The 26,061-nt window shown below is 41.2% G+C and overlaps 1 long non-coding RNA gene across 3 annotated transcripts; it reads left to right on the forward strand.

The window, feature by feature from the left end:
• Positions 1-520: 520 nt before the first annotated feature.
• Positions 521-24,981, forward strand: LOC125612055. 3 transcript variants are annotated; one of them, XR_007342314.1, is made up of 5 exons: positions 521-598; positions 9,290-9,486; positions 21,891-22,072; positions 24,077-24,228; positions 24,919-24,981. It is a non-coding gene; the product is annotated as an uncharacterized LOC125612055 (long non-coding RNA). The 3 variants fall into 3 exon arrangements; XR_007342313.1 differs by lacking the exon at positions 21,891-22,072; XR_007342312.1 differs by lacking the exons at positions 9,290-9,486; positions 21,891-22,072.
• The last annotated feature ends 1,080 nt before the right edge of the window (positions 24,982-26,061 follow it).

Consider the following 26,061-nt stretch of genomic DNA (forward strand, 5'->3'; position numbering starts at 1 on the left):
CCGCGGAGGTGCGGGCTCTGCGTCTCTCGCTCGAGTCGCTTCCAGATTGGACCGGGCCCTTCGGGAGCTGCAGGATTTCTGCTGTTTGTCCTAGGGAGGCAGGTGGGGAGGGAGGGACGTCCAGCCAGGAACGGCTGCGGGGAGCTGGGGGCAGCAGAGGTGCCGGGGCCGCTGGGGAGAGGACGCCTTCAGGGGGCCCCGGGAGCCAGGCAGGGCGGGGCCGCGGGAGCGGAGCAGGCGGTAATGAGGACTCTCGGGGAAGGAGCCGGGGCGAGCGGGTCTCCGAGGCTGGAGGGAAGGGCCGGGAGGCCTCTGGGCCCCGAGGCTCTGACGCAAGGAGGAGGGAGCCGGGGTTGCCAACTGACCTCCTTCGGGGAGTGTGGGAGAAGCCCGGGGGCGGAGGGGAGGAGTAGGGAGTCCAAACCTGGGGAGGGAGGAGGGAAGGGAGGCAGGGAGGTAGGGGAAGGGGGAGAGGCTGACTAGCTAAAAGCCAAAAGGGATAGGGGTGGGGAGGAGAGAAGGAAGGAGCTGGGAGAGAGAAGGGGAGGAGAAGGAAAGAGGGAAGAACATCTAGGGAGTGTTTGCCGGAGACCCAGCGGTAAGGGAACGGGGAAGGGAAGAAAGACTGTAGGGAGGAGAGGAAAAAGGAAGGAGGGATCCCGAAATGGATCCAGAGGGACTGGGAGGGAGGGAGCAGCTGGCAGGAGCCCCAACAAAGAGGAGACTTTGAGGAGGTGTCTGGAGAGAGAGCTCCCTCTCCGGATTGCCAAATGGAAAGGCTCTACAAACCCGGAAAGCACATTCCTAGGCCCTCAGGTCCCTGGTCAACAGCAGGGCCAGTAGGGGCCCTGGGGCTGTAACCCTTCAGTGGCAGGACCCTGAGGGCGGGGCTCCCAGGCCCCAGGGGTAGGAAAGGAGGCGGGGCAGTGGGAACCTAGGAGGAGCCCAGAGGGAGGGGGCGGATTTGTTGCCTAGGCACTGGGTGAAGGTCACAGATGCAAGGAAGGCGTGTTTATTCTTTTTACTTATTTCCACAAATATTTACTAAGCAGCTATAATGCCCTGGACACCGCCCCGGGGCTCCAGGGCCCCTTATGCTGGGAGCAATCTAAAGGAGAGACAGATAACACACATCCAGCAGTGTGGCTGTGTGGCTATGGGTTAACTTAACTGCTTGGTGCTTCAGTTTCCTGAAGTAGCATGGGGTTTATTAGGAAACCTACTCTCTAGGCTCATTTGGGGGATTAAATGAAATCATCTATATAAAGTGGTTATGAGCAGAAAGCAAGCACTCTGAAAAGGTTTTTCTATTAGTGTTTGAGGAAGGAGAAGGTATTTCCTAAGTGGGCACAGATCCTTCCAAGCAAAGCCCACAGAAGTTTTAAGAAGGAGGGGTGACTAGGACAATTGTGGGGTTGGTCAGTGTTGAGCATGTGGGTTACCTGTAGCAGAATCACTCTGAGGGGAAGGCTTACTAAATAATCAGATTTTGGGGCCCCTTCTCAGACTTACTAGATCTGGGTCTCTGGGCATCTGAGTTTTAACTTCCTGGGAATTTGTATTTTAACTTACCTCCCAGAGAGTTCTGATGCACCCTTTCTCTCCACTCTATCCCAGGGCTCTGTGTACTGTAAGAAACAGCTTTCACCTGGATCTTTCCTGTAATCTGACCCTTCTTCAATCAGCCTACCCGGAGCTGACTCCTCTGTGAAACCTTCCCCACTATCCAGGACAGAACTGAAGGCTCATTTTCCCACTGCACTGACAGGAACACTCCTGTATTCTAGCACTGTATGGTAGTTGTTGGTTTATGGGCCTATGTCTCCCCTATGCCTGCCTCCTACGAAAAGAAGCATTCTTGAGGGCAGAGATGGGGCTAATTTATCTTTTATCCTCTATCCTAACATATATATGGGATCTCTGGCTCTCTGGAAGAAGCCAGTGAGAGAGAATCCCCTTACATACTCCTGGAGGATGTCTTGCTTCTCTCTTTTCTTTTGTTCATTAGGGCTTACTTGGCAGTGAGATAATTTCCCATTGACAGAAGTTTCTGGGCAGAGTATACTACAGATCCAGGCAGATGTGTCGTGTTGCCCTTGAAGCACCTAGTGGGATGATGTTTGGAGGGGATCCTAAGCCGGTTCCCACATTTCTCAGCATATTATATTTGAGCTGGAGGTGGTGGTAGCTGGGAGGAACCCAAATCAGAGACATAGAACACATAGTGACTTCTCAAGAGCAGGGACAAGAGGAATAGGACTGAGATCCTCTTTGTCAGTTCGAAGTTTCTAGTCTTTAAAGAATCACCTGTTTAAACTATCTTATTTTATGTTTTTCTCCCAGTCTTTAGTCAGCTCATACATTTGCACAGTTTCAGGGATCCCATCGAGGTCTCCAGTTGGCCCATATTGTGATAGTTCCAATGGGGACGTATTTATGAGTGCTAATAATGATGCTGGTGTTGGGGTAGGGCCAGGCACTGTGCTAAGTTGTTTCCTGACACACTATCTCTTTGACTTCTCATAACAACCCTATACTGTAGGTAATATTCCCCTCTCCTCCCATTATTGAGGAAACCCAGATATAGATAGTTAAGAAATATGCAGAAGATCCCACACATCTAGTAAGCAGCAGAGCTGGACTTTGAACCCCTGCCTGTGTTACTCCAGAGATGGAGCTCTCCCAAACAGTCTAAGTCCTCTTCTTCCTGTTTCATTGCACTAGCATGGACTAAGCATCTAGTGTTGACTGTCACTGAGGTTAATGATCGCAAAAACCTTGAATGAACATGGAAAATTCTGAGGATCAGATTTCCACTGAAAAGAAAGGGGTGGTCTGTGGAGTGGGCACTGTGGTGGTAATTATCAGAAAACAGTTAAGAGAAGGAACTGACATAAAAATACTCTTGTTAACATAATTGTAGGTGAATTTTAGCTTTTTTTTTAATTCTCAAAAATCACTGTTTCAGTCTTTATGGAAACAGAACAAGTCCCTGGCCCGATGTGTCATACTAGCTATGGCCACATGGTGTCCCTCCAGCTCAGTCTAAACGGTTCGACTACCAACTCTGCCAATTTCTACTGAACTGAGCAGCACTGGCTAGTGGGCTAGTTAGAGCTGAAGGAATCAGGAGGAACACAAAGTCATGGAATCAGCTTCTGTCTGCTGGGGCAGGGAGGTCAGTATAGCCCCAAAAGGAAGATGGGACAGATGGCTGTTTCTCCTGCCAGAGGATGGCAACTATTTGTTTCCGGGAGTCCCAGTGGACAGACACTGAAGGTTCTCTCTGGGGTGGGGTGGAGGGTTAGGATCCTGTGAAGGAAGGGAAACAGGAAGGTTTTGTTTGCAGAGTGGAAGATCCCCTTCATTGTGGGGTAGTGTTGAGTAACTTGAGGGAGGATAGTTAGGAACTGGAGTTGGGGCTGAGAAACAGGAAGGGGACAGAGACTGCAATGTGCTTGGAAAGAGGGATTGCGGATTTGTCTGCACAGCAAGCACAGTATACCACACATCTATGAGAAATTTTGTTTTTCTAAACAGAACCTTATCCCCAATGTTTTACCTTATTATTTTTATTGCCAATGTAATTCCATACTTTCATTTAACCTACACAGTGGAAAACTGATATGTTTTGATATTCAGCCTTTTTTGTAGCATTTGGATTTCCTGAAGGGTGGTGGTTCTCAAACTGGTGTGCGTGGAATCATCAGGAGGGCTAGTTAAAACAGATGGCTGTCTCCTTCCCCACACTGATACAACAGGTGTGGGGTGGAGCATTTCTAAGTCTTCAGATGCTGCTGATGCTGCCAGCCAGGAGAACCACAAGATAAAGGAATCATGGTCTGCATGTGGTCTCTTATTATTCTCTCCTTTCGAAAAATCCAAAGCCAGAAAAAGTCCATCTCCTCTCACTGGATGCCTGGGTATAGCTAAGGGGTGGGCCCTAACCTTGACTCAGCCAATGATTTTTTTTGAGTCTGGACCAAACATTGCAAGGCTGATATAGATTGTTAGGAGCAATAGCAGCCTCTTGCCCATAGGGCTGGTTGGGCTATTAGTATGTTACTTAGCTTCCTGTAGTTTGAGTACTTTGGGTTCTACAAGGTCCTGAGCTTAGGGTTTTAATTTTCTCATCCTTTGGCCCTTCAGTAGCTTTACAATGAATTTCCTTATGCTTAACTTAACCAGAGTTGTTTTTATTGTATGCAGTGTCTGACTCAAGCTCTCTCTGAACTGTCTCCCACTCTAGCCGCCTGGAGGGAACTGAGTCAACTAAGATCACACCCAAGTCAGCCACAGAGCTGAGAACTGGAGCCCAAAGTCTGTGCATATAGCTCTCACCTCAGAATCCACAGCACAGCCCTGCTCAGAAAGACATTTGCAGTTTTAGCATATTAAATCCTTCTGAAATATGGTAGCACATCCAAATATATAAATAGTAATAGACATACAACTAAAGTTTGCCACCCTAAAATGCTACACTTTGATGAATAATATTTCTTAAAAAAACAACAATAAAAAAGATTTAACCCTTTCTACACTTGTAGACGACTTAAAAATGGTAAAACATACTATTTTAGCTATCTATTGTCATCTTTCATCTGTTTTAGAATTTCAGAACTTGTTGGTATCAGTGATTTGATAAAAATGTTGTTGGCCTGGGAGCAGAGTATCCTAAAGGAAAATGATCTTTTTGTTTGTTTGTTTTGGTACAACCCCTTGGTATCCCTAAGAAGGGGGCTAAAGAGGAAGAGGTGGAGACTTATAGCTGGAACTGACAGCTATATTCAGTCCATAGCCACAGGAGGGTGCATTCCTAAGGGAGCTGTCCCCTTTCCCCCTACAGTCTGGGCTTTGGGCTCCTAGTGGAGTGCTAGGGTGGAAGGAGAAGAGGATTTGGTTTCAACAACTCCAGTCACCTTGAGTTTTGCCTTTTGTATCTGGTATTAGTTTCTTACGGCTGCTATAACAAATTACCAAAACCACCTTGGCCAGAAGTCTGAAATGGGTCTTCTGTGGTGAAAACCAAAGGCTGTGTTCTGCAGGAGACTATAGCTTTCTAAGACAGCCTCCGATCCTTTACTAATGGATACATCACTCTGATCTCTGCTCTGGTCACTCATCTCCTCTGCCTCTCTCTGGTCCCACTTGGATAATCCAGGTTCTCTCCTCAGTCCTTTTTGCTATGTACAGTTTTTAGGCACTGGGAATTAGGAATGTGGACACCTTTGGGGGAGAATCTACCAAAATATTTACTTAATAAAGTTAGTTAAGCTAATCTTAATTTTAATTAAATTTGAATTTAAATTAAAACTAACTCAATAAAATATAGTTCAGATAAACAAAAAGAATAAAAATATAATTCATGAAACTACTTCACGAAGATCAACCTAGTGAATATTTTCTACTATTTTTCTTTAAAAAATGAGTGGTTTTTGTGTAGTTACAAGCCATACTATTTATACAATTTGAAATTCTGTTTTTTCATTAAGTATTATAATCTATATTCTATGTTGGTACATAGTCTGAGCATACATTTTTGTTGACTACACAATATTCCATTGCGAGAAGATGTCATATTTCACTTAAGATTTTTCTTATTTTTGGAAATTTAAGTTTTTAAAAAATTTAGTATAAATAACTCTGTTGTAAACATTTTTGGTCATAGGAGTTTTGCATTTGGGTTTATAAATTTTTCCTTGGGATAGATCCTCATATGTGGAGTTATTCAATCAAAGGCTTTTTATAGAAAAATGATTTTCAAAGGACTATGTCAGTTTTCTGACCCACCAGATTTCTTTGTAGAGGTTACTGTACTGCCTATAGTGGACCTCAAGTTCCCATCTGTAAAATGAGAATAACAATCCCCATTTCTCAGGTAGTTGAGAAATGAAAGCCTCATATTTCTGAAGCAGGCTTGGAGAATAGTAGAGATATGTACAGGTGGTAGTTATGGCTCTGGAAGCCCAGTGACTCAGTTATATCTCTCCTAGGCTCTCAGTGTGTGCGCACGCATGTGCACAAGAGTCTGGGTGGGAGCAGTTTTCTAAGTAGCAGCTCCTTTCTTGCAGAAGGGCCCAGCAACCTGTGGACAGATGTCCAGTACTGAGGTTCCTAACCCTCACTGGCCTCAGAATCACTCCGGGAGCTTTTGAAAGGCCCAGATCCTTAAGTTCCTCCTCCAGAGGTTCCGGTTCAGTTATTCTGATGTGGAGTCCAGTTTCCCATGTGATTCTGGTGCAACAGAGATTACAGACCACCTCTTTAGGCCAATCTGTGGAAACCCTGTGAACAGACCTGGGCCTTCAGGAAAGCCAGAATGGGCAAAGGCAAGATGCACAGACAGATTGCCCAGTGGGAGCCTTTGCAGAGCTCTGGGTGTATCAGGACAGTAAGGAGGTTGTTCTGAGCCAACAGATGCTGCTTCCCTCAGCCCATGAGGAAGCCACACTGGGCGTCTGAGCACATGCCCCAGAGCAGCACCAGCTCCTTGGGTATCTCCTTCTGTTTCCAGCAGGGGTAAAGGGGTGCGAGCAGGAGGCTCCCTGACTGGCAGGCCCCTGTCCCGGGATCTCCCAGTGAGGAGAAGGAATGTTAATCAGTGTCCTGGGGCAGAAGCCAGGGGATTCTGTCTAATTAGTCAGGGACATGTGGGCAGGCGGTGAGAGGGTGCCTTTTTCCTAGCTGGTGTTCTTCTGTTTTACTAGGATGAGCAGCCTCCTTTGACTAGTAAAAAGATGCTTCTTGTAATCTGAATTTCCAATTTCCAGATTTGGAAACAGTGTTTCTGGGGCTCCAGAGGCATCCGTGCCATGAAATTTTTGCTGTCAAATTCAGAGGCTTAAAAGACTGACTCTGAGTTCTGTCCTGCAGACTCACTTTGCCCATGAGCCTCCTTGTTTTTGTGTTAGAGTCCTGGAAACACACACACACACACACACACACACACACACACACGGCTTATTGCCTGCCAGGCGCTATGCTAATACCGCTTACATCTCTTATCTTCACAACAACCCTGGGAAACAGGCATTATTATTTCCTCCACTGTATAGATAAAGAAATAGTGGCTCAGTTGGGTTGCATAATTTGCCCAGTATTAGGCTGGTGAATTGCAGGCTCAGGACTCAAGCCCAGCATCTGAATCTAGACCTTGTTCTCTTACTGCACTGCCTGAATAGATGAGCTTGTTGGGTTGCAACTGGGTGTGGGGAAGATTGGTTAGAGGTGGGTAGGGCCCTCTCTGGGGAACACAGAGGGACAGGTTGACAAGTGCACAGTCTGTTACATTCTCTAGCCCTGCTAGGACTCTGAGTTCCCCTGTTCCAGGGGCAAAGAGACCACTGGGGACTTTGGCCCACCAGTGGATGGGTCTCGAATTGCCAATCAGGAGCTTGACATTTCACATGTCTAGGGGAGCCCTGGGCCTTCAGAGCTCGTCAAGGCTGAGAATCTCCTCGTGGCTTACTCTTTCTCCTTCCCTCCTCTCCACCACTCATCCTTCCTTTCTTCCCCTCCTATTTCTCACTCCTCACCTTCCTCCTCTTAACCCTCCTTCTCTTACTCCTCTTGTTCTTTTTCTTCTTTTTTCTTTCCTTTTTATTGGCGCATCATAATTATACATAACAGTAGGATTTGTTATGATATATTCATATATGTTGTTGTTCTTCTTTCTTCTGTTTCTTTTTCCTTTTCTCCCCACCTCTCCCAAGTTGACCTTTGACCTCTGCCTTTTTTTTTTTTCTTTCACTCAGTTAACATTTACTCCATCACATTCTTTGCTGGGTGGGGAGATTCCAAGCTGGGCCAGGAGCCCTGCCCTGGTTATGAATCAGCCTGAGTGATTGTATCCTGATTCTGTGCCTGGTCCTCATGGGGTTTCTTCCTTGGAAAGTTTGGCCTGTTCTCTCCATCTCCAGACCTCAGCAATACTTTACTGAGTGAGCTCATTACTCATTGCTGGGTTCAACATGGTTGCCCCAATGGACCCCGTGGCTTTTGGTTGCAGTCCTTGGATGGCCCTGCTAACCCCTGCGTGCCTCTGTGTGTTGCCGCAATCTCTGTCCTGATAGGTTACAGATTCTTCTCCTTTCTTTTGTGAGGAAAGCTCTGCAGCTTTTTTGCAGTTGCCAACCTGAAGCCAACAGAACACAGACTGCTGAGTGATTCTGCGCATAAAACTAGCCCAGCTCTCCTGTAGTTCTGACACGTTGTCCTGTTCAAGTGCAGATTCTGATGTGGTAAAGGATGTCTACGTGGGTGTCGAGATGCTGCGAATACAAAACTCTGGCTCCCGGGAAGACAAGAACAGCAGCGGCTTTATTATCTCAATTTGGAATCTGCATATTAAAATGCACACTGTCCCTGGGGAGGGTCTTTAATAGCTCTAATGAGCCTTCCTGCAGGTCTCTAGGGATTCCCACTAAACCATGTACTAATTGGCAGTTTGGATGTATATCAGATTTGGGACAGATGTGCCCACTTCAGTCACTGTCAGATACTAGAAGTCTCTGTGAACTTTAGAGATGGGAAACTAAGGACCTGAGAGGGGAGTGGGGCTAGGTTTGTATTGCCAGAGCCTAATTGCACTTTTGGTGCATCTCCCTGGTTCAGGAAACTTAATCATAGTTGGTTTCTTGTGCAGGGACAGGCTGATGTTTCAGAAAAACTGTCAACTCTGCTCCCATGGGTGAGCCAGTGGGTTATATCCTTGAAGGACCAGCCAACAGGCCATCTCTCTGGCTTTACCTTCCAGATTCATTAAGGGTGGCTAGAATGGGATATACACATTGTCCTTTATGGAAAAGAACCGCAGTTGTGCCTTAGCTATTACCAAAAGCACTGGAGGGGAGATACTAATGAAAGGGGCCTGCTATAGATTAAATTGTTTCCCCCAAAAAAGATAAGTTGAAGTCCTAAACCTTGGTACCTGCAAATGAACTTTATTTGGAAACAAGGTCTTTACAAATGTAGTCAAGATAAGATCATCAGGCTGGCCCTAATCCAATATAACTATTGTCCTTAGACTAACACCATTCTCACCTGCCCTCTTCCCCCTAGGTTCAACACAGATGTCCTCTCTAATTGTATTCTGGTCACATGGAGTGTCCCAATTTACAAGGGCCCTAAGCCTCAGAGCAAAAGGCACCTACAGAGCAGAGATCACTGTTTGGCCTTGAATTAATTTTCTAGGCTGCCATTAATTGGTCAATTAGCACATGACTTTCCCTTGACCATGGGGAACTTCTGCTGTATGACTGAAAGAGTTTACCTTTCTTTCTCTGGCCAGATCTGAAATAAGATAGCACATAACCTTCAATGCTGTTGGCAACCTTTCTGTGACCATGAGGAGGGCCAGCTTTAAAATGACCCTCTGACTGACACAACAAAAGGTCAGAAAGATGCTGGGTCTTTGATGACTTCAAAGAACCACTGGATCAGTGAACATCCTGGAATATGCCCTATCTCTGAATTCTACTTAACAGGGTCAATATATTCTCTTTATTTTAAAAACAAATTCAAGTACTTTTTTTTGGTTACTTAGAGTGGTGGTTTACAAATCTGACCGTATTTTTGAAAAAAAATTCTCTTTTATGGAGCTTTTTAGCCTTCTTCCAAGGTCTGTGGTCATAAAGGGAATGATTTGGGAGGACTGGGTCTGACTTTCCAATATATGTAGAGCATAGTCATTTTAATCGTGGGGAGGAGGATGATTTGTATTTCTCATTAATAACTTAGGTACAGTGTGCATCCATGCTCCCTCTCATACATTAGCTCAAAACTGTAGGTTTTTCAGAATAACTAGGAATATTAGAATATGGTCCAGCCTTGAAAGGGCTGACTAGGCGTACCCTTCTGTTTCCGCTTATGTTATGATTGCAGTCATTACCCACTAATGCTTTCCTGCCTCTGCCAGGCCAGGCTCAGGAGGCCTTTCTGTTTCCCTGTGGCTCAGGTCTGAACTGAGCTCATGCACAATGGCCTAACTACACAAACTAGCCAGGCAGCAGAAGGAACATGCCATCCAGGTGTGCACAGCAGCAGGAAATGGACACTGCAGTTGGGGTAGTTGGCAGTGCGTTAAGTCAGAGAATTTCACAAAGGCATCTTTTTGCTCTTGGGGACCTCAGACCCTGAGATATAGTGGCTCCAATGATGCTTCCTGTATTATCTCTCTGCACTCTTCTCCCCAATCCTTGGACTAGAGCATTGATCATCTGTAGGAGGGCGATCAGGACACACTATTCATTCTCTGGTCCCCCTTGGCTGCTTACCACACTCAGCCCTCCATTCCTGGAGATCCAGCAGTGATTTTTTTTCTGGGATTCAGGCCAGCATGGCTCCCTGTCAGCCTGGTTCCCTTTTCCACTGGGACTGTAGATCAACACTGGCACCCCATCTGCAGTTCAAAAATGCTCTCCCCAGCTTAGTCTCAACTGTGGCTTTCAGTTCATCAGGCCCCCCTTTCTATGGCCCCCTTACCTGCTTCATGAATTGGGCACCAACTGCTGACTGCCATCACCAACTCAGGTCTCAGCTGTGGGATTTGATTCATAGTCTCCAAAAGCATGCTTAGCCAAGGGGGCCAGACACCATTACCACTGGAGAGCCATTTCACATATGCTCACAAAGCATCTTCCAATTCCATACAGGAAATGAGCTCTGTAAAACCTTTGTTCATTCTATGTTCCATCGATCAGAACAGAAGGAATTAACCATGATGGGGGCCATCCAGTTCCTTGATTAAAAAGTTCAGGGAATCTGGTTGTCTGGGCAAAAAGGGTGGCCCTAAAATATGCAGTTCGAATAATCTGCCTGACGAGAAACAAACAATCTCTGAAGAGAAAAGCCATGATTAAGGGAAAGACACCTGCCACCCATGCGACCCTTGGCAGGCCATCTTGGGAACCTATTGCCAACTAAGGAGGAGGTTTACGGATGGCTGTGTGACAGGTGCTGCTGCTTCAAGGTTTTGGCATGAGCCACTTGTTTCGTTCAAGAATTCATGTATCACAAGGACACTTTGCAGTAGGTTGAATTTAGTGCCTGGACTGTGGTTACTGAGTTAGATTTCTATCAGGTATTTTGAGAGAGAACACTTATGATATGATCTAGTCCAGTGGTACCTAATTTTTGCTGCATGTCAGAATAACATGGGAGTTTAAAAAATAATTCCTATGTCCATGCTGCACCCAGATCAGTTAAATTAGTCTCTGGGAGTGAGACGGAGGCATTAGGATATTTAAAAGATTCCCAGGCAATTGAAAGTCACTGGTCTAGTCCCTTACCCTACCTGCATCAAAATCTTGTATTAAAATAAACTGAATAGTTGCTAGGTATATCCCAAGTGATAACAATTCAGAATTAACATCTCAATAAATGTACAACCTAGGTACAATGTGGAAATTCTCTTGTGCTAGATTTCAATAACAATTGATTACTTCTTTGATCCTGATTTTCTTTATTCTTCATTTAGGGAAAACTCTGAATTTCCTTTCACCCTTACTTCCACTGTTGAAAAGTCCTGGGTCTATTCTGAGAAACTGGTAAAGCACTGACGGCTTAGAGGAAAATTCCACCTTGGGGGCAGAGGTCAAATTTGAAAAGCACTTCCAGAATTTAAAGGAAATACTTAGAGAAAGAGATGGAAAAGACAATAATAGATCTGAAAACTCAAAGACTAGGAAACAGATCAGAAACTATAATGAAAAATGGACCTATTTTACATCTTATTAATTTAAGAAGTCCTGAAATTAAAGACTAACTCTTTGTGAGTCATCCAGTTCTTTGATGGTTCCTTCGAGTGAAAGCAAAACTGATCTGCTTAAATCAATACCTAAGTGTCAGCATTCAAATCAGAGACTGGCAATGACTTTACAGACCAGAGCCAGCCTCACTCATGTTAAGGGAGACACATCCTGAATTTCCATTGCCTGTTACTTCTTAAAAATCTAATTTTATTCTATAAAAGTGCCACAAGTATCTAATTTAAAAAAATCAAAGAGTACTATAAAGATTATAATAAAAAGTAACAGTTTAATGGCTCATTCTCTTATCCACTTCCTTGCCAGATTTTCAGTACCACAGAGACACTTAATTCTTTGCCTATTTCTACTGTTTATGTACATATTTCTAAGTGCATGTTTATACCTCCATTTCTTAAACTTTCAATTTTAGGTCATCCCTATTAACTTCCTATCATGGAAAATAAATATATCTTTTAGTTCTCTTACTGCTTTTCACTCTCCCTCCTCAAATTCCCTTTTTCACCCTTCTCCCAATATAGTTATACTGTAATTTTTAGTGAGATCAACATTTAATACTTACCTTCTTGTGATCATTTAGTTACCTCATAGCTAGCCACCCCCCCCAAAAAAAAAAAACTATGATTATATTTCCTTTCTTTTATGGCATTTTGTTTTTCTTGGAGTTAACGATTGCCTTATTTTTTTCAGTTGCTAGTGATTTTTTAAAAAATAAACGTATCCTCAGTTTTTTCCTGAATATTCATAGAACTGTAAAAAATCCTGTTGATTAAGTCCAGCTAGCATGCCAAGGAATCTCGCTGTTCCATTTCTATCCCTGAATATTCACCTCCTCGCACTCTGGTCTGTTCCACTTTGAATTGATCTCTAGGCCTCACGACCAACTGTCTTAATTAAATCCCCCTTCTCTCTCTTAGTTGGATCTTGGCTTCTGGAGTTGATTATTTCTCTCTCATTTTATCCTTTTGTTTTGGTGAAATATATGTCTGAAAAGTTCTGAAGAGGAGTGGGAAGGGGGCAGCCAGCCAGGGACAGGGTGCTGGGGATTGGAGAGCTGGAAGGGGAGAACTTTTCTCAGGGAGACAGAGAGACAGGGGAAGGTGGGGCCATGCTGAGGTGCCTAGCCCTGAGGTGCTCAGTGTCCCATTGGAATTCACTTACAAAGTACAAGTAGAAAGAATTAATTATGTGGAATTTCAAGATGGCAACAACAGAGCACAAAACCAAACACAGAGGTCCCCTCTGAGGGTGGAGCTCCCTGTGACTACACAGTGTAATACATCTAATACAAGCCAGCTCTGGTGGGAAAAAGGATGGCTTATGTATTAGGTCATGCTCTCCAATGACTCTATCTATCTAAAAGAAAATGAAAAGACTTTTAATTCCTCCAACATACTAAAATACATTCCAGATGGGTTAAAGATTTAAATGTAAAAAATGGACAAGAGAAAAATTCAGAGAACATGCATATTACCCAATTGTGTGGGAAATCTTTTTGACCAAGACAATAAACATAGAGGCTGTAGAGGAAATGGATAGTTATATTTGCTTATATAAACTTTATGTTATATGAAAAAATTTTATAAATGAAGACAAAAGATAAATGGTAACTGAGGTAAAAGTTCCAGCATATAAAACAGATAAAGCATTAATGTTTAAAATATTTAAATACCTCTGCAAACTAATAAAGACATGTCAGTTGGAAAATAGGCAAAGTGTATGAGTAGACAGTTTTCAAGTGGAAATCCAAACACTATGAGAAAAGATGTTAGGGATGTATAAATCAAAGGGACAATGACATAATACATCTCACATATCATGTTGGAAAAAAATTAGACAAAGATAATACTACTTAGAGTTTTTTGTTGAGAAAAAGGCACCATTGCACATTACTGGTGGAAATGTGAATTGTTACAGAATTTATGGAAAGAGAAAAATGTTCATGATGCAACATTTCAATTTCTGGTTATCTGTTTGGTGGAAATTAGGGGACCAAGAAATAAGGATATATCTACAAACGTGTTTATTCCAGCATTTTAATTGTAGCAAAAAATAAACAAAAATAATACTAACAGAACAAAGATACATGGAAGAATACCGAAAGAAAACTAAATATCAATACAAGGATTGTTGAATGAATTTTAGCATTCATAATTTGAATCATTATGTAGTCGTTAGAAAAAAATAAGTTATACCTATACCAATTGAACTGGAGAGATTTTCAAATGGGTGAGGAAAACATGATGTAGACAAGGGTATATAGTAAAATTATATTGTATGTGTAAAATATTTTTGTGCCCAAATCCCAAAATTATGAATATATACGATTACATGAGTTTATACGTGTGATAGAGGATAAAAGCGTGTGAGACATGTACCAGTTTTTCTTGATTTTGCTGGTAGTTGGGGCAAGGGAGAAAGGTAAGTGGAGGATAGGAAAGAGACTATTTTGGTGTAAAGAGGTAGATCTGAACTTGGAATGGAATATGGATAATTGTGCAACGAAGAGAAAGGTTTCAACTCAAATCTACTGTTGTGATTTGACCTTTAGCTATTGCTCCAACTACTGGTTCCAGGATCAATAATAATTGTAGCATAATTTAATTTCAAGTATGTAAGAGTACTATAAACAAATAAACCCCCCAAAATAAGAATACTTTAGAGGAATTGAAATATGACTAACTTTAGAATTATTCTCTGAAATAATAATTTCTAGAAGGCAGCAGTAGAATATCTATAGAAATTTAAAAGAAAAAGTATGTGATAGAGAATTTTTACCCTGCCGGTTGCCATTAATACACAACAACAATGGTGGTGTTTTTTGATCTCCAAATGCTAAGTTACCAGCCAAGAACCCTTTCTATAAAAATGATTCATAAATTTCTCCAAATGACATAAAAAATGAATCAGAAGAGGATGAGGTGATACATTTAAAGTACTAGAAGAAGAAAACTGACAGGCAAGAATATTGTAGTCAGCAAAGTGATCCTTTAGAAATTAAGAAAAGAGAGAAATTTTTCTGGAGAAACATCATCCCCACTAGACGTGCCTTATAAGAAATGCTAAAGGAAATCATTTAAGTTGAAATTAAAGAACCCTAATTAGCAACAGGAAAACATACGAAGGTAAATCTCACTGTTACAGATACAGAGTCAAAATCAGAATGCTATAGTACTCTAATGATGATGTATAAATCACTTTTAATCTAGTTTAAAAGTGAAAAGATGAAAGTTTAAAAAATAACTAAAGCTACAATAACTTGTTAATGGATGCACAATATAAAAAGATGTAAACTGCAACCTTGATAATATGAAATGTGTGTGTGAGAAATAAAAGTGTACACTTTTTGTCTGTGATCAAAATTAAGTTGTAATTAACTTATCATAGACTTTCAACTATGAGATGTTTTATGTAAGACTCATGGCCATCAAAAAGAAAGAAATGTGAAATATATATACAAAAGACCAAGAGAAAGTAGTAACACAGTTAGGTGTGGCAGTGCATGCTTGTAATATCAGCGACTTGGGAGGCTGAGGCAGGAGGATTTCAAGTTCAAGGCCAAGCTAGGCAATTTAGTGAGACCCTGTCTCAAAACAAAAAATGAAAAGGGCTGGGGATGTGGTTCAGTGCCCTTGGGTTCAACTCCCCCTCAAAAAAAAAAAAAAAAAAAGTAATGAAAACATGCCACTACAATGATCAAATCACAGAGGAAGCTGAAAGACTAGAACTATAAAACAGGAAGAAAACAATTAACAAAATGTCAATAATAAGCCCTTATTCCTCAGTAATCACTTTAAATGTATATGGACTAAATTCTCAATTAAAAGACATCGTGTAATTAAATGCATTAAAAAATGAGCTCAAACTATTTGCTGCTCACCAGAAACTCTTTAAGATTAAGGACCCACATAGGCTGAAAATGAAAGGATGGAAAAATATATTGTATGCAAATGGTAACCAAAAGAAAGCTAGGGTAGCTCTACTTACATCAGACAAAATAGACTTTAAGACAATAATTGTCACAAGAGGTAAAGATCATAATATAATGATAAAGGGGTCAATTAATAAAGAGGATTTAATAATTCTAAACATACAAACATACAATGTTGGAATATATAAATATATAAAGCAAACATTACAGGAACTGAAGGTAGAAATAGTAACAGAACAATTTTGAAAGAGTCCAAAATGCTACTTTCAACAATGGATTGATCATCCAGAAAAATAATAAGGAAATGGTTAACTTAGACAACTCATATAGACCAGATGAATCTTCCAAACATGTACAAAACATTCCTTCCAAAAGCAGAAGAATGCCCTTTTTCTCAAATATGCACAGAGCATTCTTCAGGATAGATTATATATTGGGCCATAGACCGGAGTCATAGTGAGTATGTTTTTTGAACACATTAGAATGAAACTAGAAATCAATAACTAGATTAAACCAGAAAGTTAGCAAGTATGTGAAAATTAAGTGACACACTTCTGAACAACCAATGAGTAAACGAAGAAATCAGAAATACTATTAAATAATATGGAAACATAATTTACCAAAACTTATGGGATACAGCAAAAACAGTTTTCAGAGAAAAATTTCTAGCAGTAAGTATCAATATTTAAAAATAGAAAAATCTTATAAATTTAATATGTCAAGAGCTTTGTAATGTTTTGAACAACTAATAAAAAAAAGAATAAAAAAAATAAAAATAGAAAAATCTTAAATAAAGAAACTGACTGCACACCTTAAGGAACTAGAAAAAGAATAAACTAAGCGTTAAGTTAACAGAAGGAAGGAAATAATAATAATAGAGCAGAAATAAGATCCATGGATTTGAGAGTTGTTCTTTTGGAAAGATAGTCAAAATTGACAGACTATTAGCTAGATGAAGGAAAAAAAAGATGCAAGCAAATAAACTTATGAGTGAAAGAGGATACATTATGATGAACACCACCGAAATGCAAAGGATCTTAAAAGAATACTATGAACAATTATATGCCAACAAAATGGAAAAATTAGGAGAAATGGATAAATTCCTAGATACCTGCAATCTGCCAAGATGGAATCAGGAGGAAATAGAAACTCTGAACAGACCAAATATGAGCAAGGAAATGGAATCACTAGCCAAAATTTTCTAACGAGGAAAAGCCCAGGACCAGATGGCTTCACGGGTGAATTCTACTAAACATTTAAAGAAGTATCAATGCCAATCCTGCTCAGACTCTGAAAAATTTGGGGAAGGAACACATCCAAACTCATTTCACTAAGGGAAGGCATTATCCTGATATCAAAGCCATACAAAGATGCCACCAAAAATAAATAAATAAATAAATAAATAAATAAATAAATAAATAGAAAGAAAGAAAAAGAAAATTTCAGGTTAATAGCCTTGATAAACATAGATGCAAAATTCTAGCAAATTGAATTCAATAGCACATTCAAAGGATACATACTAGGAGCAAGAAGGATGTTTCCCTGGGGCACAAGGATGGTTCAACACATGCACTTCCTTAAATGATAATATCTCAGTAACACAAGGAAGCATAAAAACCATATTATCACAGAAAAACAGATGCAGAAAAAGCATTTGAAAAAATTCAACATAAATTTCATGGTAAACTCTCTCAACAAAATGAGAAAAAAAATGTACTTCAACACAACAAAGGCCACATATGCCTACAGGTAACAGCACAGACAATGGTGAAAAGCTGAAAGTTTTTCTTCTAAGATCAATAATAAGAAAAAGATGCCACTCTAGCTACAGCACTTCTGTGCCAGCCAGAGCAAGTAAGCATGAAAAAGAAAGAAAAAAGGAAAGAAAAGACAACACACACAAATGCAGATATTCTATGTTATAGATTGGAATAATCTTGCTAAAAATGCTATTTAATACCACCTCCATCAAAATTCCAATGACATTTTTCACAGAAATAGAAAAAAAATCCTACAGTTTGTATGGAACCACAAGAGACACCAAAGAGTCAAAGAAATTTTGAGCAAAAAGAACAAAGCTGGCTGGGGTTGTGGCTCAGCAGTAGAGCGCTTGCCTAGCATGTGCAAGGCCCTGGGTTCAATCCTCAGTACCATATAAAAATAAATAAATAAAATAAAGGTATTGTGTCCAATTACAACTAAAAAATAAATTTAAAAAAAGAGCAAAGCTGGAGGCATCATTCAACCTGATTTCAAAATATTCTATAAAGTTATGGTAATAAAAACAGTGGTACTTGGATTCAATGACTAGAAATGCAATAATGAAATTATTTTGTTCATGAAAAAAAACAGTGTTACAAAATAAGACCTACAAATGGCTAAGCGGCATATGAAAAATGCTCAACAACATTAATAATCAGGGACATGCAAATTTAAACCACAATGAGCTATCACCTCACACATTTTAGAACGACAAAAGACAAAAGATAACAGGTGTTGGTGGGGATACAGAGAAAATGGAACATTTGCAGACTGTTGGTGGGAAGGTAAACTAGTATAGCCATTTTGGAAACAGTAAGGAAATTTCTCAAAATATTAAAAATAGAACTACTATATGATCCAGCAATCTCACTTCTGGATATATATACAAGGGAAATAAAATCAGTATGTCAAATAGATATTTTGCACTCCATGTTGATTACAGCATTATTCATATAGCCAAGATATGGAATCAAATTCTATCAAGAGATAAATTGATAAAAATTACATACATATAAAGTATCCATATGTTGTATGCACAATGCAATATTACTCAGACTTATTTAGGACAACATGGATCAACCTAGGGGCTGTTAAGCAAGGCACAGATCCTGCATGATCTCACTTTTATGTAGAATCTGAAAAAGTTGAACTCAGAAAAGCACTGGGTAGACTGGTGGTTGTCAGGGCTGGAGTGTGTGTGTGTTGCGGGAAATGAGGAGATATTAGTCTAAGGGTACAAAATTTCAGTTATACAGAATGAGTAAGTTACAGAAATCCATTGTACACCATGGTGTCTATAGTTGATAACAATGTATCGTATACATGAAAACTGCTAATAGAGTAGATCTTAAGTATCCTTACCAAACACACACAAAAAAAGGTAAGTGTGTGAGATGTGGGATATGTTATTTAGTTTGACTGTGATGATTATTTTACAATATATACCTGTATCAAAACATGAGGCCGTATACATTAAAAATACACAATTTTTATACAATTATACTTAATGAGGAACAAAATGCTACAAATTATAGAAATAATCCCTGAAAGTATAGTCTTACAAAAATGTTATAATGGTAAAAAATGGAATGAAAACCCCCTGTAACTTTAAATATGTATTTACATATTTATTTTTAATAGCATTTTTAGGTTGTAAAAGAACATAAGCTCATTTAATTAGTTTTAAAATACAGAAAAATAAAGAAGTGAATAAGACCCATAATCTCATTATCCAAAGGTAAAATTGTTTCTATTTTTATGGATTTTTTTCCTTTTGTATTTCTCTATGTGTCTCTGTATTTTATAAATACAGTTTAATATTCTAGTTATTTTACTTTACATTATGTTATGAATATTTACTCAGCCGATTAAGTATTCTTTGAGAAGTTAGCTGTAGGGGCTTCTTGATATTTCATTATGAGGGATACTATAAATTATTTATTTCTCATACGAAGACATGTTGTTTCTAGTTTTGGTGTATATGTCAGAAAAGTATATTATAAACTGCTTTATTGATTATTTTTAACTACATGGATTTTTAACTATTTTCTTTGCATAGGTGCTAAGAATTACAGGGTTAAAACATACAAAAAAAGGTTCTCAATGTCTGTTGCCAAATAATTTTCCAAAAAGTGTTGTCCAAATCATCCTCCCCCTAGCAGTGCATGATAACACCCTTCTCACTGTGTTCTTTCATGTCAGAGTAGAAAATGAAAGCTTTGCCAGTTTGACAAAGGCTACTATTTCTTTAAGCTTTTTCTTTTTTAAAGTTAAATATAATTTGTTCTTTCCTTAAAGTCAACATTGCAGATAATGTAGAAAATACAGAAAAGTTTGGGGAAGAAAATAGCCCCCAGAAGTTTATTACTTTTGAGTATACAAAGCATTTTCTGAGTCCTCCTAACACTATCCCGAGGTCCCTTAGCATTATTTCTTATTTGCAGTTACTCCTACTGCAGGCCAGAGAGGCCAAGGGAAAGGTAGTGCGTGGCACTAAACCAAGTCTTTGGGTATTTAATCTTCAGTTTTCCTCATTTTTCTAGCTACCCCTGGAGGGTCTGGAGAAGAGAAGTGCACCAAGGCACCAAGGACATTCCTGGTTCCTCAGAGCAGGGTGTTCATGATTTGGTCCTAGTGATATCATGTCCACCATGGTTCTAGGTGTTGGATTATAGTGAGGAACAAAATAGACAAAAATGCTTGCCTCATGGAGCTTACATTGTGGTGGAGTAGGAACAAGGGATGGGAGACAGTTCAGGGCACCAGGAAGGAGGGTGAGGGGTGCAAATAACCCCAGAGGCAGACTGCAATCACCTGAATTACCAGATTGGCGGACTCCATTGCAGTGTCCTTTGGGGAAGATGGCTGCTGCTTTCTCAGATTATTCATAATTGTGAATCTGTACTAGGTACCAGGCACTGTATATTCACTTAGCTTATCCTCGTGCTAAACCCATAAGGGGGATGTGTGTATATCACAAATAGTATTACCTCCATTTTACAAATGAATAAACGGAGGCATGGCAAGGGGAAATAGTATTTCCAATGTCACACAGCTAGAATGTCCATCTCTCTCTAAAGAGATGTGTTTGGAAACGTGCCCACCTACCCCCACTGTCTGCAGTCATGCCTGCACCGGAGTTCTCAGGCCTGGAGGAATGCCACTAGCCTCTGCAGGAAAGTGGAGGCAAAATCAAGCAAAGGTAATGACATGAAACTAGGTGCATATTGTCCAGACTCCTATTTAACTTCTTCTGTTCTAGACCAAGACTACCAAATAAAGGCTGTTTATGAAACAGAAAAATATAAAACAGACGAACTCTCTTACAGAAGCAGCTGGTGACAGTGGCTGGTTGCTAGGTGTTGCCAGGGCAACTTAGCAAGGAGTCTGGTCGTGAAGTAATTAAGCAGGGTACATAAATTACCTCAGCTGGTTTTCCCCAGAAAAGGCAGTTCCCTGCAGGAAAGAAGGTGACCTGGTTTGCTCTTTCCACCTAAGGACAAAATACCCAGGAAACCTTTAGAAGATGTTTAGGAACATGTCATGGCAGTGTGGTGGCTTTTCTTCATATCCTGCACTGAGAGGTGTTCATGTGTGGATGTGAGTGGATACCAGCAAGGGAAGAGTGGGATCAGGACCTGAGAGTGAGCTGGGAGTTAGGGTAAGGGACAGAAGGCAGGATTGGGGCTGATTAAGAGAAGAGTGGGCACTGTGGAGGGAAAAACCCCAAACAGGCCACAGGGCACCAGGCCACACGAGGTATGAGGACTCAGCAGAATTTTCAGTGAGGGTGAGTGAAGTAACTGGATAGGGCTAGCAAGGGATTCTAAGCTTGCAGTATTAACCTTCTACTCCTACCACCAGCAGCAAGGTTTATGGAGTAAGGTATCAGGTCTTTCATTAAGTGACTACATAGGTTTAAGATAAATCCTGTAGAAGAGAGGTGGTACTATGCTCCCAATAAACAGAGAAAGAACCTAAGGATTAACTATTTAACTTTCCAAAGGTCAACCAGTTAGTCAATAGTAGATTTTGGAATCAAACCTATGTCTGAGGTTTGATTTCAAACTGAGAACTTTAAACCACTCTGTTAATTTGTAGTTACTCTGCTTATGGAGGTTTCTAGCTTGTTGTGAAAGCACTGAAGTTCCTCTGACACTGTGCTTTCTGGCTGGCTTGGCTCAGTAGCTGGTATGGCTGGAGTTTGCAGGAATGAGCATCAGGGTAGCCAGCTGCATGCTTCAGGGAGTTAGGCAGGGGTTGGCAGCATGCATACCCTGGTGCAAAGGGCAGCATGACATGGGAATTCCATGAGAGGCAAGTCAGCTTGTTGAAGATGCACGGAGGAAGAAGGGAATGAGGAGAGTAGTGAGGAGCCCAAGGTATGCCCTTGACATTTTCCCTTCACGTTTCTCTTTCTTCCTTCCCAGTAGGATGTGCAATTCTCAGAAAAGTGGTTAGCTTGCTGAAGCCCTGACCAACCTTCTGGTAACCTCACACTTACTTCAAAGTACAAGTAGTTGTCATCTTGCTGTGGAGACAGCTGTCATCTTGACTTTTGAATATTCAGGAGAAAAATATAAATTATTTCCACAAATATAATAATAAGAGTTAGGTAAGTTACATGAGTGGCCAGCTTATTTTCCCAGTGACAGACAAAAGAGGGAGAGGGAGAGAGGGAGGTAGGGAGGAAGAGAGAGAGGGGAAGGGAGAAGAAAAGAGAGGAGAGGGGCATTTTTACTGGAAGCAAATCACTAAATACAAGAGGAGGAGAATTAATCTATCCCTCTTGAGTGGAGGAGTATCAAAAAAAGTGGAACATATTTTTGAAACCGACATATGATACAAAGACCTGGGCAGAAAAAATTGCATGGCTAAATGCAGAGATGTGAAGTGGGCAAAAGTCCTCTTGAAGTGGTTGTTGGTGCCAGGCAACACACTTGTGCTGTGCACCCAGGGGACAGTGCTTGCACTAGCTTCTCATGACTGCTACCATCCAAATAACAATGATTCATTCCATTTCCTCTTTGTCTGGGGAAAAATCTCATTCTGTGCAAGTCAAGCTGTTTATGAATCTTTCTATCTATTCACCCATTCATATGGGACCCAGGGCATGATAACAGCTATTCAAACCATGGAATGTTAATTAGATGGAAAAATGTACACATCAGCTATCTCCATTTCAACTGCGAAATCTGGCCGAGGTACATAATTTGCTTCAATGTCATCTGTGTCAGGATTTTGAAAGGGTGGCAATATATCACTGTGTTAGACAAAAGGCGTGGGATAAAAGGAAAAGGAACTATTCATGGTAACATGGGTTTCAGGATATTAATAAGTGCAAATATTTGCTTCTCTATGGAAGCATTAGAGCTCTGTTCTTATTTCTTGGTTCTTGTGCCCAAAATTATTTGCTTTTTACTACCGACACTGAAGCACAACGTTAGTTCATCTTTTGCATCTGAAATAAGCTCTTGCAATGGGCAAGTGCACCAAATAATCTTCGAGTGGGCTAGTCGCCCTTGACTTGGCTGTATTCTGGGGGTTTAAGGTGTGTGATTGATACTGAGTGTGATATTGCATAAACTCTAAGGGGGAGCTCCTAAATATTTCCACTTTTGTCCCTGCCTCCTTCCCTTTCTTCCTTCCTCTTGTCTCTCTGTGGTAGAATAGAATGGCTGACTCCATTGAGTAGGTGGGTGCCTACTGACCCTTCCTTCTTAGCATGGGTGCCATTGACTTTGCCTTCTCACATCATGACCTTCAGGCAGTCTCAGTTGAGCCCTTGGAATACATCTCAGATGCTTCTCATGTGGCAATTCCAAGGTCGTCAGAGCTGCTTCCCAAGTAGAAGAGGTGGCAGACTTCCCAAAGAAGGCACAGGAGGTCTTCTGCTGACTTACAGTGAGGAGGACATGCTCAGGGAGGGCACATATCAGATGACCAGACTTTGTGTGCTGTGGAGATGCCTCCCCACTCATTAGCGAAGGGGTAGAACTTCAACCACATGCTTTTGTAGCTAACAAATATTCCACCACAGGGAGAACATATATGCATTTCCTCATCCCTCCCCCTTCCCTCATGTACTCTATTAATAGGGGAAATGTAAGTTGATCTTGTGAGAGAATTAGTTTGGGTGGTGAGATGTCTGATGTTAGACATGCAAGAGGAGCATGTGCTGAGCCCAGGGGGAGACCCTCTTTTTTCTCTTTTACCCCCAGCAGCCCAGGACTGGCACTCACCCTCTCTTCCCCAGGGGAGCCAGTGGTCCCTGTTCCCACTTAATAAGAGAAGGAGCTCCCAGTCACATGATTTTACTCTAATACCTAAAAATCTGATCATCTGAGGTAATAGATGTGAAACTGCTATCCCACAGCAGGAGCTCGATCAATATTTGTTGAATAAATGAATGAATGAACTATGAGTGGTACAAAGGTGCAGTAGTATGATGATAGCTATTTGTTTCTTTGCCCTGATCCTCTTGCCAAAGCTTGAAACGGTCTGGGTTCTGTCAGAGAACACTCCCCAGTTCTCTTCAGTTCCCATTCTAAAGCCAGGGAAAACTTTTTTTTTTTTTTCCCTACCTAGTCAGTTTGTTTTTATTTCCTGTTGCTTCCAGATCAAGAGTAGTGATGACCTTTTAGCTGGAATGGCTGGAGGGGTAACAGTGACTAACGGTTAAAGGAAAGAACAGTACCTGCCCATCTGCAGCACTTTCAGCATCTGCCCCTGCCATGACCACCGTGGAGAACAAGTGCAAGATTAGCACAGGTATGGCATTCAGTCTGGATTTTTTCCCATATATTTTTTTATTGGTGTATTATAGTTGTATATAATGGTGGGATTTGTTGTTACATATTCATATGTACATACAGGATAACAATATAATTTAGCCAGTATCATTCCCCAGTATTTCCCCTTTCCCTCCAGTTTGAGATATTGATTGCCTTTTGTTTGAGTGGGCATAGTGTGCATTGTTGTTTGGGGCTGAGAAACTAATGTGACTCCATTTTTAAAAATAAATAAATAACAGCAGCTTCTACCTCAAGGCCTGTCCTAAGTAAGGGGGCATGACCCTTGTCCTTGGAAAAACCCACAGAGCACTCCTAAGCACATACCCATCCTGCTAAGTTGTTTGTCTGTAAATAACAGGAGAGATGTGTGGCGCCAGGTGTCCCTGACTCAGTTAGGCTAGGTGAGGACCCATAGCAACCCCCCTAGCAACCAGCAATCAGCATGAGACAGGGAAAATACCTGGAATGCCAGATGACTCCCAAGTAGTTTATGGTGGTTGATAACATGTAGGGAAACCATGTAGTTTGGCATGTACACCCCTTGTGGCCTAAACCAATCAGTTCAAATGAATCCCTCAATTGTACTAACCAATCACCCCTATCCAACTTGTTCCTGCCATTGAATGTGCTAATCAATGTTAAGAGTTGTTGTTTGATTTTCCCGCAGTATGGAATGATTTGCTGTGTGACGTTGTGATGCATAGACTATCCACCAAAACCTATAAAATCTCACTGAACAAAGAACCAGGATTCACTCCCTGGGACCACTGCATCGGAAACGGTTGTGAGTCCAGGCTCAAGCTTGCAATAAAGACTCTTGTGTGATTGCATCGGATTCGGTTCCTGGAGGTCTATTGGGGTCCCATGAATCTGGCATAACAGCGCATTCCATCCTGGACTGGGTCCTGCGCAGGTCGGTGTGGACAGATCTGGGCCAGGCCTGACTCCGGTGGTAGTCTGCTGGTCGGAATAGGTGGTCCTGTGCCAGACGCTAGGCTCTGGTGGGTGTCTGCCCCACTGGTGGAGGGGTGGTGAGCCTGGGAACCGTGCGGGCTGGTGTGGGTGGTCTGGGCTGGGTCTCGGCTCCAATGGTAGTCTCGGGAAAACTTTTTTAAGTTAAAATTTTTTTTGTCTAATTTTACATGCACATAGTTTAAAGATTCAATCACTTTCTACAAGGTCTATTCTAAGATGCAAACAACCCCTGTTGTCTTATTTTCTCTCCCCCACAACAGAGGCAACTACTTTCACCTTTTCTAAATGTGTGTTATGATTTGGATGTGAGGTGTCCCCCAAAAGCTCATGTGTGAGATAATGCAAGAAGGTTTGGAGGAGAAATGGTTGGGACATAGCCTTAAACTAATCAGTGAATTAATCCCTATGGGATTAACTGAGCGGTGACTGGAGGCAGGTGAGGAAATGGTTCATTGGGGGTGTGACTTTAGGGTATACATTTTGTATCTGGATAGTGGAGTCAGTCTCTCTCTCTCTCTCTCTCTCTCTCTCTCTCTCTCTCTTTCCTGATCGTCATGGGAGCTGCTTCCCTCCACTACGCTCTTCCGCCAGAATGTCCTAACTGGTCTTCAGCCCCAAGGAATGGAGCCTGCTGTTTATGAATTGAGACCTCTGAAACTGTGAGCCCTTAAATAAACTTTTTCCTCCTCTACAATTGTTCTGGTGGGGTTGTTAAGGCACAGCAGAAAAAAAGCTAAGACAATGTGTCTTGTCTCCAACAGTATGGACAATTCTTGATTTTTTTCAATATCTTTATTTTATTTTTATGTGGTGCTGAGAATCGAATCCAGTGCCT

Source organism: Marmota marmota, unplaced genomic scaffold, assembly GCF_001458135.2.
Source record: "Marmota marmota marmota unplaced genomic scaffold, marMar, whole genome shotgun sequence".
Lineage (NCBI taxonomy): Eukaryota > Metazoa > Chordata > Mammalia > Rodentia > Sciuridae > Marmota > Marmota marmota.